This window comes from Choloepus didactylus, chromosome 13 (assembly GCF_015220235.1).
Source record: "Choloepus didactylus isolate mChoDid1 chromosome 13, mChoDid1.pri, whole genome shotgun sequence".
Lineage (NCBI taxonomy): Eukaryota > Metazoa > Chordata > Mammalia > Pilosa > Megalonychidae > Choloepus > Choloepus didactylus.
The window spans coordinates 67489795-67503547 of NC_051319.1; positions in this window are offsets into that span (position 1 = coordinate 67489795).

Sequence of the window (13753 nt, forward strand, 5' to 3'; positions counted from 1 at the left end):
TCAAAGTCCCATCCTTCTGTAACATGACAAAAATTCTCCTTTCCCTTTAAAGTCATCTTGCAGAAGAGATGGAGAGGGGTTACAACCACAGAGAAATCTCAGAAACTGAACAGTTTTTTTAGAGAGATAGAAATTATCAAAGGGATTAATTAAATAATTATACTTACATTTTATAAAAGATTCAACATTAAGTTACATTTATTTTTCTGTTCATCAGCAGGTGTATGTTTATGAGGAAGATCAATCATAAATACATAAAATAGAAATTTATATTTTCTCTGCACATACAACTTATAATCTGAACTATATTTTGCAACCCTTGTTATAATAGTATTCAATAATACCATAACAAAATGTCAAATATAATAAAACATCATATGTCCAGTGACCATCTGCCCATCCTTAGAAACCAATCTAGGAAACAAAAAGTTGGAAAGTAAGCAAAAATACTCAGGCTTTTATCTAATTGTTGAGGATTGGATTATCTACCCCAGAAAAACATGTTCTTGATCTTAATCCATCCCTGTGGGTGTAAACCAGTTGTAAATAGGACCTTTGAAGATGTTGTTTTTAGATAGGGTGCAACCAACCGAATTGGTTTGGGCTTTAAACCAGGTTACTGGAGTCCTTTATAAGCAGAGTGAAATTCAAGCATAGAAAGAGAAAGCCGCAGGAAGCAGTCAGAAGGTAGAAGTCAACAGAACCCAGAAACTAAAGAAGAAGATGCCACCATGTGTATTGCCATGTGACAGAAAAGCCAAGTAACTCCAAAGATTGCTGGACAGTCAGAAGAAAATTGACCCCCAGAGGAAGCAAGCTTTCTAGCCTCTGAAACCCGGAGCCAATAAATTCCTGTTAAGCCAATCCATTGCATAGTATTTGTTTTAGCAGATGGGAAACTAAGACACTACCATACAATATTATACCATCCATAGTAACATTTGATTTTATGGATGTTTTGTAACTAATTTAATCAATTCTGTATTATTCAAACTTCAGATTATTTCCAATTCATAAAATTATATATAATGTCAGCTTATGTTCTAGTGAACAGTTATTTTTCGTATTTCTGATTGTTTCATTAATTAAATTCTAGAAGTAGGGTTTCTGGATTAAAGGATTTAAATGTTCTTAAAACTTTTGGTATTTATGGCCCATCTTCAAAAATATTGTATTTATGTATACTTTCATTTGGAACATAAAATAATATCCATGTACTCAACCCCTTGCCGATGTTGCATTTTCCAGTATTTTTAATTTTTTATTTCATGGAAGAAAGTATATTATTTCATTTTGCATTTCTTCTATTACAGAGGTTAAATATTTTGTATGTGTAAGTTGACCGTTTTTATCATTTTAGTGATTTGAGGTACTAAATTTCATTTGAACTGGCCTAGGTCTAGTTTTAATGGCAAAATCACCATAGAAATGCCTAACAGTGATGACCTTCATCCCTTTTAAATAAATGTTCTTATTTTCCTAAGGCTTTCTTTAAATCCTCAATGGTTAATAATCTGAGATAGAGATAGAAGTAAATTTGATTCTCATGTCAAAACAATTATAAGGGAAGATAAATAGTCTTTTTTTTGTTTTGTCTGTAATATAGGCAGTCATTTCAATAGTTTAGCTTCCTGGCTGTCATATTCAGCATTTGGTCACACCATTCAAGCCTACAGAACTTTAGATTTGCCTGGATTGTATCTGGATATCACAGAGCTTGTTGCCAAGCTCTTTATTCTAAAGTGAAATCCTCACATATTTTCCTAGTTTTTTGTTTTTTTTTAACATGGCTATGTATATTTTGTAAACCAGTCTTTGTTTTAACTAAATAAAGTATTATTTGGGCCAAGTAGGCCCTGGATTACCAAAGTAATGTGAATTCACATTCTCCAGACAAACTTACTATATAGTAGTTCTGTAAGAATTCACAGACAATCCATCACAGCTAGATTTCTGAGCAAGTAACATAGTGAAACTCTCTTTATTGATAGAACAGCAGGTCTGTACAGGTTTTAGCTGTACAAATAATTATTAAGGCTAGTATGTAACAGAAAACTATCAATTTGAAATGTAGACAGGATAGAGCTCAGAGGCCAGGTTTAACATTAAAAATCTCAGTGGATTATCATAGAAAAAAATCACAGTATAAATAGTATAAATAACAACAATAATTGAATCCTGTTAATTCTACTACAGAAAAAAAATATGCCAATGTCTTTAATCTGAGAAACATAATTAAAAGAAGGCCTCGAGTCCTGGATGATTTTACTCAAACAAGAGGTTAGAATGAAAAGGTATAGGATTTGGAACAAAGAAAATGTTTGCTTTAGACTTATCAGAATATATTCCTGAGTCACATTAGGGTGAGGTGAATGCATGAAATCATGAACTAAGGTAGGTGTGTCAGTAGGTATGAAAGAAGTAAATCAATTTGGCCTCTTGACCAATTGCTTCTTGAGTCAGAAATTAAGAACTCCCTGATTTTTGTCTTAGACTAGGGAATAGATGGTAGTGCCATTGACCAAAATACAGAATACAGCAGAAGTGACATTTTCATACTGTTAGTGGGTAAAGGTGGAGCTGGGAAAGGAGAACATATATTTAATTTACCAATGGGATATCCACATGGAGAAGTCCAGTAGACAGTGAGATTCTAAAGTTCCTCTGTAGTTAACAGGAGCTTTCAGTACTATCAGAAGTCATAATCGCTGTAGAAGCTATAAGAACAGTTAAGATCAGCCAGGGATAGTTTAAAAAAAAATGAGAAGAGATAAGGGTCAAAAAAAGAAGCTTGGTAAATATCAGTATTAAAGAGATGGGCCAAAATAACATAGTCTATAAGGAGATTAAAATGTAGCCATCAGAGGGCAGAAAGTAGAGCACAAATAAGAGGTGTTAGAGAAGCCAAAAGAATAGAAAGTATAAAGAAGATGGGGGTGATCAAAGTGTCAAATGTTGGTAAGAGGTTGAGTAAGATAAGGACTAAAAGTGTCCACAGGATTTAGAAACAGGAAGGCATTAAATGTTACCTGGACAAACAAGAGTTTTAGGGAGGGGCAAAGGGAGAAGCTGGAGCACACTGAGTTGATCAGTCAATGGGAAGGGAGAAAGGAAACATCTCTATGCTCTCTGGTTTCTCTTGCTCCCTCAAAAATTCATGTTTTCATGGTATAGAGTGACATGAAAGTTCATCTACACTTTCTCAGGAACACCAGAAGTATCACAGTATATAAGAGACCCAAATAAAGCACCTACCTAGGACCACCCATGTGCTTCCCACAACACCTTTAAGAGCTATTTAGGATGGGATAGGATTTGGAGATAAATTTCTGTTAATATTTCCAGTGCTGTGGACACTTTATAAAACTCTCTAGATAAATTATCTCATTTGTTACTTTATAAGAATGCCTTTAAGTTGGGTAATTACCCCTGAATTTTACAGGTCAAGATTTAGGTTCATAAATGTTAAGATCTCAAGGCCCCACAGGAAGAAAATGGAAGAGCTGGGGTGCAACCCCCAGCCGTCTGATCCCAAAGCCCATCCACTTTCTAGCACGCATTGTTTCTCACTTCAAAGCATGTCCTTCAGTTACCCCAAGGTTGGCAAAGGCCCTCTTGTCATATTTCCTACTGGTCACCGCAAGCTGTCTTCAGGGTAGAACCCAGTATCCCCTCCTTGAGGAGTCTGAACTCAGGTTCTAGAGAATTTGTCAATATTCTTCTTTATGTGTCTCCCTTTCCCAAAGTTCAGAGGTTGGAAAAAAAAAAAAAATGTCAAATGAGTCCTAGGAACATGCAGAATTTACAGAGCTTATTCAAATAAACATTTCTAAAATGATTTTACTTGTATTATTAATTTTCCTATTGTGCATAATATTACCTTTAAAAAAGTAAATACTTGCTTTTCTGTTTGGAAAAATATATGATTAATGTGGGAAATTTGAAAAAATTTAACAGAACTTCTCTTAACTGATATCCACTTAAACTTGCTAGATTAATCAATACACTCCATTCTCTCTGTTAAACATACCGGCTAATGCTGAATTTGTCTGCGACTGGTTAGCCTGTATTTGGTATGTTTACAACATCTCCTCCTACAGACTCATTTGTATGACTTCCAAGATTAAGGGTATTTATTCACAAACTCATTTATGCCAGTTGCACCTATTAATGTGTTTATGAAGCGTAATTAGATGTCACATAAGCCCAGAAAATATGAGTATAAAAAGAAATAGAGCTATTGAGTATATAAAAATAATTTCAACTCTATGGAAAGACTTGATAAAGATAATTAAAATTTGCTGTTGAATTAGGTGTAAGAATAATAATTTTTCTTTTAATCTTAATAATCTGCACTCAGATAACTCCCAAGCCTCTTTCTTTAAATCATTGTGCAAGAAACCCAAGTGGGGTTAGTTCATCTAAGGGGGAAAAAATGTGAAACTCCAGGTAGCAGAACTATATTCAAAAAAAGCAAAGGAAAGCCTTTGTCCTACAAGAAAAATCCAGCAAATAAATGAACATTTATGAGTTTAAAGTTAAAATGAAATGTTTAGGTTATGTACGTATTTTTCTATTATTTTATGCTTTAACAGAGCTTAAATTAACTCATCAACCATCTTTCATACTCATGCTCAGTAACAATCACCCAAATCCTGCCAGCTATATCACTCAACAATGTTAATCATGATTGCTAACAATGCACCATATTTTCTCTAGTCCTTTTCCTTCCATTTTACATGGGCTTAGAATTAGATCCTACTGTACACACACATTTATAGCTCTCTTACTTACTGACAGTTTATAACAAATGTTTCACTGTGTATAAGTCATTTTCCTTTTCCAGATCTACTTTGTTTTAGTTTTACCATGTCTTATTTTTTTTTATTTTTTTATTATTAAATTCAGTTTTATTGAAATACATTCATACACCATACAATCATCCATGGTATACAATCCACTGTCCACAGTATGATAACATAGTTATGCGTTCATCACCACAATCTATCTCTGAACATTTTCCTTACATCAGAAAGAACCAGAGCAAGAATAAAAAATAAAAGTGAAAAAAGAACACCCAAATCATCCCCCCATCCCACCCCATTTGTTCTTTAGTTTTTATTCCCATTTTTCTACTCATCCATACACTAGATAAAGGGGGTGTGATCCACAAGGTCTTCACAATCACACTGTCACCCCTTGTAATCTACATTATTATATAATTGTCTTCAGGAGTCCAGACTGCTGGGTTGGAGTTTGGTAGTATCAGGTATTTACTTCTAGGTATTCCAATACATTAAAACCTAAGAGGTGTTATCTATATAGTGCATAAGAATGTCCACCAGAGTGACCTCTTGACTCCATTTGAAATCTCTCAGCCACTGAAACTATTTCATCTCATTTTGCATCCCCCTTTTGGTCAAGAAGATACTCTCAGTCCCATGATGCCGGGTCCACATTCATCCCTGGGAGTTATATTCTGCATTGCCAGGGAGATTTACAACCCTGGGAGTCGGGTCCCATGTAGAGGGGAGGGCAGCGAGTTCACCTGTCGAGATGGCTCAGTTAGAGACAGAGAGGGCCACATCTGAGCAACAAAGAGGTACTCAGGGGGAGACTCTTTATCATGTCTTATTTTTAATAGATTATTTCATATTCAATAAAATATACAGCTCAATTACTTTTGCCACTTTTGAATATACCAGAAACTGAGATCCAAATAAAGAAAACCTAACAATCATCACACCCCCAGAAAGTTCCCTCATACTCTTTTCCAGTCAATTACCACCATCACCATCCCCAGTGGCAACACTTTTCTGACTTTATTACCATAGAATAATTTTACCTGAACATGGATTTCATAAACATGAAATTGCACAGGACATGGACACATGTTTCCATTTCTAGGTCATGGAATAGAAGTATATTCAGCTTTATGAAAATCTACCAAACAGTTTTTCAAAAAGTGGTTATGTTATTTTAAGACCCCACCAGCAAAGTGTGCGAGTTGCAGTTGCTTCAGATTCTCACAACATTAAGTAGTCTTAATATATTTTTATTTTATCCATTCTTTTGGGCATAGAATGGTATCTCTTTAGAGTTTCCATTTACATCTCACTGATAAATAATGACATTGAGCATTTTTTTATGTTCCAAAGACATCATTTTTAACAGCTGAGTTTATTTTATGATGTGGATATACTACATTTACCTTCTCAGCTAGGTCTTTCCTGCCCATCCTACTTAATGTTGCTGCCCAACTCTCCTGCTCCAAAGCACTAACTCTATTATCTTATCTCTTATATCTATGCATTTATTCACATGTTCATATTTATTAGTATATGTATTAGTATTTAAATGTCATGAGATTAGGAACTCAGCTTATTTTATTCACCACCATGTCCCTGATACCAAGGTCAGTGCTTGACACATAGTATTAGCACATTTGCTTAATTAATTGTTTAACCAAAATGTTATCTGATATTTTCCCTGGCATTTCCTGCTCCCTCTTCATAAACTTTCTCCCACTCCAAAACTTCCTCCCCACATCAGTTTGGGCAAAGAAAGCATTCTGTTTTTAATTCTTTTGAGAAAAAAGATCACACAGCAATGCAAAAGAGAGTCCTTTTTGCTCTCAGGTTTCAAGGTAGGTTTTATAAAACCCTTGGCAGATGAAATACACTTGAGAGTCTGTCTCTTCGTTTGTACTTTCATATTGATTTCATCAGGGTCACTTTAAAACATAGAATAGTGCTGTTGGTTCTGCAGAAAACAGACTAGTTGATACATTTCTCTGCTGAAGTACTAAATCAAGACCCCTTCCACGGAGATCTGTAGATTATGAGACTATTTTGGTATTGGGAGCACCACAGAACTAGAGATAAGGTTAGAAACAGAGGTGGAGTCAAGTATAGAACAATGAGCACAAACATGAAGTTAAAAACCTGATTAGACCTGGAAATCTGAAGTTCCTAAAATTCCACTCATTTTTTGAGGTAGGATTATTTCAGAGGCCACAGAGTTCAGAAATCCTGGCTTCGCTGTACTTTCTAATTGTAACTGTGGTAGGGGACATAGCTAGTGTGGCCTGCCGCCTTTCCCTGCCACCCACAAACTTATCCTGTACTCAGGACCAGGTGTGTCCTCCTGACTGGATAAAACACAATGTCCTGGTAGATGAGGGGACTGTGGGTACATTCCTTCCTCTACTGTTCTGAGCGTGTGTAAATATTCACCAGAGACTGTCTGGTTCAGTGGGTGTATTTTATTACACCCAGCTCACATCCTGGCAGGGAGGGAGCAGAGCTCTCCACTACAGCACAGACACAAGGTAGGGGTGCTATGCCTGGATTATCTCCGTGCCTCGGCCATGGATTGAGACCCTCCAGCTATGGGGAACTGATGTCCACTAGTGAAGCAGATCTTGCTCTGTCTCTTCCCTATGTCAGTAAAACGTCCTCCCGTCAGAGTTTATGTGAGTCGCGCTTTTGCTGGCAACCCCAACACCTCTGTTGGAGTGGGTTGACATCTCTTTAGGTGTCTCTCCTTCTGATGTCAATTACTAACTTAAGTACCTACTCTTGAACATAGAAAATCCTCCAAAGAGGTGATTTACTACAACATTTACTTCCTATACCTATAAACAGATGATGGTCTTCCAATATGTATTTCACATCCGTGCCTTTTCTCCATTTCTACTTTGCCACCAGTCTTCACCTCGTCATCTCTCACCCAGACCACTACAACAACTTCCCAGCTGGTCTCTCCACTTCTTTTGCCCTTCTCCAATACGACCTGAACATATCTGCAAGGGTGTTCTTAAAATTCCAATCAGAACAAGTCACTGTCCTGGCTAAAGACCTTCCACAGCTTCCCAGTGCCCTCAGAACAAACTCCAAAACCCTGTCTCATCCATTCCCTGCCCTCTCCTATAACTTTATCTCCCCCTTTGCTCATAGACTCTAGCCAAAATATCATTCTGATAAATCCACTAAAATCCCAAACCTCAATCCTGCCTCCCAGCCTTTGCATATACTCCTCAGGGCAATATGGCTCAACCCCTCCCAAACTGCTTAAATGTGAATTCTTTAAGCAGCTTTTCCCAGATCTCTATATTAAAAGTCAGTTAGATCCATCCCCACTTTAGTAAATATTAACCTGGTTTGTTTTCTTATTTTGTTTACAGATTTTGTGATTATTTTAATTTATTTTTCTACTTATATTTCACCCCTCTGCTCCACTGGCTATAAGTGTTTAGAGGTATGTTTGCCATTATATTTCCACTACCTTTGCAGACTGCCCACCACAGAGCAGGCCTCCAATGGAAATTTGAAGAAAAATATTTACTCTGTCATTCTCACTCTTCTTTATCTTGCTCTTAAGACCATTAAATTACACATGATAGGGATTTTTGTAGGAATTAAAAATATGATGGTGACTGTATTATCAAATATTATCAAGCCAAGAAGGTTAATATTTTAAATTGGAGATACACCCATTCTTATTTAACGGAGGGATCATTGTTTTAAAATTTTACTCTTAAATACTGTGCATCTAACAGGATTATAGTTCAAATCTATGGTACACCAGAATTTACTTTCTATAATTTATATTACTCAATAAATGATAAACAAATCCAAAATTTCTAATGGAACAAAAGCAAAAACTGCAAAGAAGAAACAAAGAAAATGCAATAAATTTAGTTCTGATTCATTATTTTCTGGTAAACTGATAAATGCTAAGAATACTACAAATTGATAACCAACTTCAAATAATTTAGTGCTGTGTAATATGCATACAGAGGTAAAGTTACAGGGTGTTATTTAGCAGTTTTTGACAATTCAGAAGACATGTCAGCATCTTTCAGTAATGTTGCTGACAGGGCAGCACAGGAATGAGACACAGACACAAAGTTAAGAATTAAGGGAGCAGGGGGCCCACGGCATCTCATGCTAAATGGACAATAATGCACCTTTGCTCCAGTTATTTATTTCAGAAGATCAGGGAGTATATGCTAAATGTCCTCAGGCTCGGGAGAGCCCACCAGATACCTATGTTTACATCCTGTTGCATTATCAGAAGGAACAATCTAGGTTTACAACAATGGTAAACGTTGTCGTCATAGTCACAAGACACATATCTTTACAGGGCAGGCCGCACAGCGTTCCCTGCAGGCCTGAGGCTTAGTGTTCTAAGTCACCACCCTAGATATGCCTCAGGCAATGTGGAAGACTCACTTTCCCACACAGTAACTCATGCTCCTCTTTAATGATAGTGGAGAGCATTAGCTCCTGCTACATATATACAAGTTTCTGAATGGAGAAAGGGAAAGCTATTTTAATTATGTGGAGACTGACCAAATGAGAGTAATTATTATTTTGCTCCATAATTAGAAACTCAAGAATCATCCCTCCTGTGAATTGTACTTTCAAATCAAACAGCTATTCTAAGAAAGGATAAGAAAACATGAGATTTCTTCCTTCTGCATAAATATCAATTAAGATACAGTCCTTTCTTAAGTCCAGAAATCAGCACTGATTGATGGACAACAAACAGGTATTGAAAATGAGGATGCTAGAGAAATGTGATCCCATCATTTCTTTTCCCATCCAGGACCAACTGCGGACACACAGTAGGGGGGTGTATTACCCTTGTCATTATCCAATTGACCCAAGTGACAAGAAATCAAAATGTCTTTTGTAGTCTTGTGAGGGGATGGGGTTTAGAGATGGGAGGGGGAAAGCTGCTGCCTTTATCTTGACACCTTTTAAAACTAGGGAATCCATTTAATGTTGCATGCATTATTCCAAAATGGTAATTAGCCTGAAAATATATGATAAACACATGCTAATGAGATAAGCCAGCAAGGGCAAAAAACCACGTTAATAATGCAATCATAAGAGAAAGAGTTTTAAGTAGATATCGGGGAAATTATTATAAATGTCAAGGCTCACAAAATATAATAAAAAGGATTGATGTGTTTTATACATGCTAAATCACTGATGGGGATTTATTATCTACACAAAAGTCCCAGCTGACGGAAAAGCAAGCTTACCACATAGCAACAACTTGTAAAATATGATCATTTAATTTTATATTTTTCTCTTCTTTTACACTGAGCTCATATCCAGAATTTTCCCATGTACTAGAATACATATCAAATCTTTTGAAGGAGGTGTGAAAAGCATTTAATTACTATTTCTATGAAAAAAGAAACAGTTAGAAAAGGTCCTGGTTATTTTTGTGTCACATTTATTTCTCTCTCAGAAGTGAATGCCAATATCTCTATTATCAACCCCATTGTGAAACTCACATGAAATCAGAATTTTGCAAGATAAAACTAAGTACAGAAGAAGGAAGAGTTTAGGTTCATATTAAGAAATTTCAATAAAAATATAAATAGGCACTCCTTAAGCTTCCTCAGGACAAGCCATAAAAAATGACTTTTAAAAATATATAAGAGAGAATAAAACCAAACAAGTAGAAAGAATTAATTTGCAGGGGTGGCCAACAAAATTCTGGAAGAAAGAAATTGGGGGAAAGCACATTGACTGTTGAAAAGAGAGCAAAGGAAGTCAGGAATACGATGAAGTGGGCCTGGAAACGGGTAAAATTCAATCTTCTTGACCTGTCTCTAGAGACACCAGGCTCAGAAGCAGGAGGGAGAAGGAGGAATTAAAACCAGGAGGCTAACCAAAGTAACACCTCTACCATTTTCCTTCCCTCCCCATATGCAAAGCAACAGCAGTCCATAGTGGTACCTTGTAGCCCAAGCAAATATATCAGAGAAATCTTCTTTAAACAGGTTGAATAAACTGAGTTGGGAAAAGCTAAGGCTGCTATTGTGAGTATTGATTCCATACTATATTTTTATGAAAAAAAAAAAGGAAGAAAATGTCCCAGCACCAAAGAAGTTCATAAATCTTTAGACTACAAGAGTAGTCTAAAGAGTGCCAAGCAGATTCATAGAAGATTATGCTTATTTTTCTTTTAGATTAAAAATGGAAATTTATTTCAGGTTTGAGAAGAATAAATAAAATTAAGACAATTTGAGAACTGGTTATACACATAAAAATGGATAACAGCCTGGTTCTAGCTCCTACAGTCTGAGTTAAGTTGGATTTTGTTTGCCTTTCATTCATCTTCTCCAGTGTTGCTCTGTAATATTCTATAACATTCATATGGTGAGTACAAGTACCCAAAGAAGAATTAGTCTAAGGATAAAAGTAATCTAGTCTTCAACTGGCAAAACCACTCCAACAATAAACATGGAGTATTCTATCATAAGTGTTATGATAAATTCATGGTGCGGAGTCCAGAAATTGACTGGGCACCATATCATTTGTAAGATGGTACTTAAGTTAGGAGCACATAAGATCCAGACTTTGGTGGATTCTTACTGGTATAAAAGGAAGTTTTCAATCAAAGATTAAGACATAGTTCCATGAACAAGTATCCTATTATAAAAAGCCATTATTAGACAAAAAATTAGATGTTTGGTTTAAAATGTCAGGAATTCAAGGGTAAAGAAAGAGAAGATACTGAAAGTTTCAGGGGAGGGGTTGGGGGAAAGATTGAATACAAAAAGAAGAATTAGGATGGCATTAGACTTCTCATTTAGAAACTGTTATGCCAGAATGCAATAGGGCAGTACTTTCAAAGAACTGAGGAAAATTATCTTGAACTTGATTTCCATACCAGCTCTACTCTCAATGAAATATGAAGGCAAATGAAGACATTTTCAGACATGTAAAGACTCATAAGAGTTTTTACCAAGACTGTTTCAGAGTTACTTGAGAAAATATTAAAATAAGCAAAAAGCAGTCAAAACCAAGGAGAAGGAAAATGGGAGATCCAAGAAATGCTGAAGCTAATGTAGGAATGCAGGGTATATAATCTTAGAATAATCAAAGTGTAGTAAGTACAAAAAGCAATTGGTCAAAATTAGATCATGAAGCAAGTTAGCACCAAAAAAGCTCTTTAAAAAGAAAGCTGTCACTCCCTAGGTAGAAGGATGAAGAAGCTGGAGTGATGTGCTGAATAAGGCATTATTTTTCTTTCAACAAGAAGAAATGAAAGGTAATTATAAACGTACACACATACACTTGGGAAGTTCATATGACATGATTTTCATTTTTTGATGCCATGAAAGATAACCCTTTTGGAACGTAATGCTAGAAACATTCTTTCTTAAGTTGTACGGGATCTTGACTTTGGATTCACTAAGAAGGAAATATAATCCTAGCATATCACATGGGTTTGCAGAGATTAATATTCATATAAGCAAAATAGTATAAGTGCTATCTGTTATCAACTATCACAATCAAACTACAGAGAAAGCATGGATAACAATTAAGGATACGAAACAGAATGTAAAGGCCATCAACCTTGATACTATAGAAAATACAGGTATAGTTGTCAAATGCTGGAAGCAGATGCGGAATGAGAAAGATGAAGGTAAAGATAGGGGCAATAATCTCCTCAACTTACTTGGTAGGGAGTCAAAATAAACTTGAACTTTAATAAAATAAGAAATAGTGCTTTTGAGTACAGTATTTAAAGCTACAAAGTTACCAATAAAATAACAGAAAATAATAATGAGAGGAGTGGAAGTAGTGTTAAAAATTGATAAATTCAGAAGTGAAATAATTGTATTATTTAGAGTTATATAATTTATCCCCTAAGACTAAAGGCAAAAATTGCCACATTGGGACTGTTGCTTTTCCAACACATTGTATCAGACACCTTTTGTGCACATATTAACAGCATCCTAGTGCCACCTTTGTTCACCAGGCCATACCCATGGTGATCGTTTTTGTGCAGGCTTCAACTCCTTTCACACTCACGGCTCTTTGCTTCAAGTGCATGCCACTTCTAATGGCTTTCCCTTCATATTCCAGGGCTTCTCTAATGCTGCTGCAGTGAGGGAAACCAGTTTGAAGCACCTCCATGCATTTATGTGCAACCTGAGAAGTATGACAATCAATGGCTAAATGCTTCTCCATGCACATGTTTGGACAGGTAATTCTGAGAGGCATTCATTCTATTCCATAGCCCCATAAGAGCCAATGTTGGTCACAGTGGTGACCAATTCAATAAAGTGCTTTTGCAATTCTTCTTCTCCTTTCCTTGTTTATTCTTCCCAGATCTTCCCTTCTCCTCCATATGATCACCTGCCAAATAAACTACCTGCCCAGAGGCCCTTGTCACAGAATCCACTTACAAGGAGAACCCAGATTAAGATTTCTTCCGTATTGTTTGTTTTTGTTTGCTTGCTTGCTTGCCATTTGCATGGATCAATTTTATTTTTAAATTCTTTAACTTAAATTCTTTGAATATTCATATTATTTATTATAGATCAGGCATTCCTTTCATAATTATCACATGAAAACACAAGTCTTAATTTCTCTTCTCTGGTTCATTGACAATTGTTACTAAGCACTAGGTATTCTCTATATGCTTAAAATGATCTCTCATGTCAAGGAAGATTTCACATTTAGAATCGCAGCAGAGAATAACGACAAACGTAAAATTCTAGTCAGCGGAGTATCATACTGGGAAATGCAAAGACAAGAAATACAAGTTGGAACTGACAACATTCCCACAATAATTGAGTCTAAATCTCTTTCTTCTTTTAACAAAATATCGCAATAATGTTTATACCTCAGGGAACTGGAATGAGTTTTTAATGATTTTGAAGTACTACTTGAAGGCGTGAGTGCTGAGATTTCACAATATATTATGTATTTAAACT